The sequence below is a fragment of the Benincasa hispida genome, chromosome 11, assembly GCF_027475165.1.
Source record: "Benincasa hispida cultivar pf3 chromosome 11, pf3_genome.v1.1, whole genome shotgun sequence".
Taxonomy (NCBI): domain Eukaryota; kingdom Viridiplantae; phylum Streptophyta; class Magnoliopsida; order Cucurbitales; family Cucurbitaceae; genus Benincasa; species Benincasa hispida.
Window position 1 is genome coordinate 19,509,014 of NC_143488.1, and position 5,200 is coordinate 19,514,213.

Consider the following 5,200-nt stretch of genomic DNA (forward strand, 5'->3'; position numbering starts at 1 on the left):
TTTCCCTTGATCATTCACGAATGCAACGATCAGCACAAACGCAACGAACAACTGAAACCTACTTGATCACCAACGAGTAAAACTCGATCCTCGAAAAGAAAAAGACACCACCACAAGATTACCTTTGTATTCTCGGTGTGAGAATACAGGAGTTGTGGGCTCTGTATGATTTTCGATAGAGGGAAGAAGGAAGTAAACGATCGAGTATCAAGCAACACTATCGTGTAGAAGGAAGCCTATCCTATAGACTTGACGCTCGATCATTTAGAAACGAGTATTATCATATAGTAAAACTCGATGTGATTGTTTAGTCTCTTGAAAGTTATCTGATAAGTTATTGCCTTCTGAGATTTTGAAAATCCAATTTCTTTTTATCTCACGGTTAGAAATAAAACCGTCTAAAACCACCCACTAAGGTAGCTATTTAGAAAAAAAAATATTAATTATCATATAATTAATAAATTATAAATAAATACAATAACTAACTCATCATATTATATTTATAACCTATAGTTTTAATATTGCATCATATGCAACATATAAACCATAGTTCTTTTTCTCTTTTTATGGTATTTGATATAAATCATACTTATATTAATTCCTCTAATCAAATAATAATGTATCAAATACATTATATCAATTATATCATATATAATCAAATTCCCTCTTGTTAATTTGAACATTTCAAACTAACCCAAAAACTGATTCTCAACTTGAATCCATTCAGCTACCAAGGGGACCTTGTGGACCTATAGCTTAAAGCTCCAACGGTACGTGAATAATTGACCAAACTCTTTAATCAATATATCCACCATCTGTTAACTGACGGGCACTCCATTAAAGATCGATAGTTGCACTCTTACTACAAATATATTTTTGTGTCCATTGGATATAACCAATCAACAATACGATGACCCTTCAAAAATCGCTCGTAAGTACACTTTGGCCAATTTACCATTTTGCCCCTATAGTTACATCTAACTCCTTAAATACCACTAATTCTTCTAATAAACAATAGATCATGATACTACTATGACTAAACCCTTCTTGGGGCAAGAGAAGGTGTGGTGCCACATTGTTCAAACCCTAAAATTAGCCCTTAAGAGAGCAATTTATCTACTTACCCCTTCTTCGAGGAAAGTGAATTCCATCTTGTGTAGTTGAGTTCCCAACTCCCCAACCAGACGAATCCCTAAAGTTGTAGGCTTGTTGAGTCGGTGATCTGGCCACTCTTACCCATGCAAATCAAAGGACCGACCTCATAGGAAGAAATTCACAACTCACTCAAGATTAAGGTCATGTTACCTATGGTCATCCTAGTGAAATGAAAGTCTCAATTATGAACGACGTTATATAAAAAGACTAAACATTTTGTGATTCGGTCTTATACAAACTCTTTTGTATAGAATATCCCCGCTCGCATGTCTAATACATGAATGATCAGGATCAGATCATTTATAGTACTTTATAACATTTATAACACCTAGAAAGCGGGCCACACTCATATTGTCACCAGGATAAGATATCCCTCCTTTATTCATATATTATAGACCATTTAGGTTATCACTTAAAGCACAATCCACTTGTATGTCTCCACATACATGCTTAAGTTACAACGATAATCATGAATCTTAGTTTATTGGTTTGTGGTTAATGAAATTAAAATATCCCATATTTCATAGACTGAAGTGAATAAAATATCATATATTATAAATCACAAAGTGTTTGTTCATACAGATGTTTACAAACTATAGAACCCTACGAGATTTAGGGCATCAAGCCCAACAATCTCTCAGTTGTTCTAAAATTAATGGGGTGTATAAGATAATCATATTACAAGTACACAAGATAATAAACTAGGGTACAAATGCCCATTACAACATCTCCCATTTGTCTTAGTTCAGCCTTGGTCTGTCCCATAGACCCATACTCACCTCAAACACTATATCCATGATGGCCTTCGTAAACGGATCAACAACATTGTGCTCTGAAGCTATCTTCGTGACAATCATGTCCCCTCGATGCACAATCTCTTGGATCAAATGGTATTTTTGCTCAATGTGCTTGCTGTGCTTATGACTCCGAGGCTCACGAGAATTTGCCACCCACTACTATTATCACAATAAAGGGTGATGGGCTTAGATATGTCAGGAACAACTTCCAGATTAGTTAGGAACTTTCTAAACCAAACGACCTCCATGGTGAAGTCAGCAATGCACCCCTGCTTGGTGCTTCGCCATACTACAGCCTCTCCATTAAAAGTGAATACTGATTCTGAAGTGGATTTCCGAGAATCCTTATCAGTCTAAAAATCAGAGTTCGTGTATCCTGTAAGGATTAAATCCTTAGAACCATACACAAGCATGTAGTTCCTCGTTCTCCAAAGTTACTTGAGGATGTTCTTGACGGCTGTTCAGTGACCCTGTCCTGGATTAGATTGATATCTACTGGCTATCCCTACAGCGTAGTAGATGTCAGGTCTAGTATATAACATCGCGTACATCAAACTGCTTACGGCAAATGCATAGGGGACCCATCTCATTTCCTCAACCTTTTGAGGTGTCTTAGGACATTGTTCCTTAGACAATGTAACTCCGTGCCGAAAAGGCAATAGACCCCTCTCGGAGTCCTATATCGAGTACTTGATCAACATCTTATCGATGTACGATGCCTGAGACAATGCTAGCATTTTGTTCTTTCGATTTTGAAAGATCTAAATCCTAAGAACAAACTGATCCTCTCCCAAATCTTTCGTATGGAATTAGGTCGCTAGCTAGTTCTTAACTGAAGTCATTAAGCCTACGTCATTCCCAATGAGTAGGATATCGTCTACATACAACACTAAGAAAACTACTGAGTTGATGATGATTTTCTTGTATACACAAGGCTCATCAACGTTTTGGTCAAAGCTATAAGATTTGATCGCAGTATCAAACCTTATGTTCCAAGATCGAGATGCCTATTTCAGTCCATAAATGGACAGATTCAGCTTTGCAAACCTTTTGCTCTTGACCTTGGGCTATGAATCCCTTGGGATGCACCATATAAATGGTCTCCTCAAGATTGCCATTCAGACAAGCAGTCTTGACATCCATTTGTCATATCTCATAGTCATAATATGAGGCAATGGATAGGAGGATGCGGATAGAATTTAGCATGGCAACATGCGAGAATGTCTCCTTATAGTCAACTCCCTCTACCTGGGTATAACCCTTTGCCACAAGTCTAGCCTTGAAGGTTTACACCTTCCCATCAGCACCTCGTTTCATTTTGTAGATCCATTTACAACCTATAAGTGTAACCCATCAGGTTGATCTACAAGATCCCAAACTGATTGAAGTACATAGACTCCATCTCGAGATCCATGGCTTTCACCCATTCATCTCTGTCAACATATTCCACTGCCTTCTTGTAAGACAACGGTTCCTCAACCTCGCTATCAGCTACCATAGATAGGATTTTAGTTAAACCTATATAGCAAATAGGTGGGTTCGCAACCCTCCCACTACGTCGAGGTTCCCTCAACACTTGAGGTGGATTTGACCTACTAAATGAACTCACATTAATAACTCTTGTTGAGGTAGCAGGCTCTTCAACAGCTCTTGTTGAAGTTTCAGTAGTTTCTTTGGAAAGCGTAACCCTAGATGCGGAAATGACGTAAACTAGTTTTATGCTTGTTCCACAACTCCAAAGGCGTTCTAGCAACACTCTTGGAGGGAAGGCAATTTAAGATGTAAGTTGCAATCTCTATTACAAAACCCCAAAACGAGTCCGGTAAGAAAGCGTAACTCATCATCGACCAAACCATATCCATCAGGGTTTGATTTCTCCTCTCTGATACACTATTCTGCTAAGGTGTACCAAGTGCTGAGAGTTGGGAAACTATTCATGTTCTATCAAATAATTCTGCAACTCAAAATCCAAAAACTCTCTACCTCGATTAAATCGAAGCGTTTTAATCGTTTTACTTAATATGTTTTGAACTTCAGCCTTGAACTCTTTGAACTTTTCACAGGATTCAGGCTTCTATTGCATTAAATAAACATACCCATACCACGAATAATCATCACTAAAAGTAATGAAGTATTCGTAGCCTCTCCTATCTAGCACATTCATCGGACCGCAAAGGTCTAAATGCACTAACTCTAGAGGCACTTTGACCCTATAACCTTTTCCAATAAAAAGTCTTTTAGCCATTTTGCCTTCAAGGCATGACTCACACATAGGTAAAGAATTTTCTTCTAACTCGATTAGAAGTCCATTCTTCACTAACCTCTCAATCCTATTTTGATTAATGTGCTCTAAACGTAGGTACCAAAGATGGCATTTTATTTAGGAGAAACTTTAAGTTGTTTGTTTTGAGTTACGAAATTTTTAGACATTTCTATGTTATGGAGGGAATTTTTTGCTAACGGCCTTAGCACATACAATTTTTTTTCAGTTGAACCGAACATATATCAACACCATTTTTCATAATAAACACTTTATTAATAGAAAAACGTATTGAATAATTACATTTAAGCAACGAATTTACAAAAATTAAGTTCCTCTTTAACTCGGGAACTACATATACATCATTCAGAATGAAAAACCTATTCTTTAAAGTCAATCAGAGACCTCCCACCGCCACAACTAAGACGACGTACCCAGTTCCAACTCGCATCGTCATCTCACCAGCACCAAGCTGCTGCCAGGTAGTTCCCTAAAATGAAGAATAAACATGGTTAGTGGTCCCAGCGTCAATAATCCAGGCAGAATCATCATTCTCCACTAAACAAGTCTTCAAATCCAGTAAATCATATTTACCTTGTTTTGCCTTCTTCTTCTCAGCCAAATAACGTGGGCAGTTATGCTTCTAGTGTCCATCCTGATTGTAGTAGAAACATTTTCCCTTGTCAACTTCCATTGGTCGCCTACCCCCGCGGAGTGGTAGGTTGTGGGTTAGCATGTACCTTCCCCTTCCCCTTACTGCCCTTCTTTTTCTTCCACTTGCTGGTGTTAGAAGAGGAAGGTGCAGACTTAGTTCCAGAGGTCGAACCTCGGTGGAACTTCTTGGAAGATGAAGCAACATTTACCTCCCAACCTTCTTCTCCTTGTTTTTCAGTAAGGATTGGAATGTTTGCAACTCTTTGAGTAGAGTTGTAAGGTTATAATCAACCCTGTTCAGAACAGCGATGCTAACAAAATGAAGGAAGCTTTC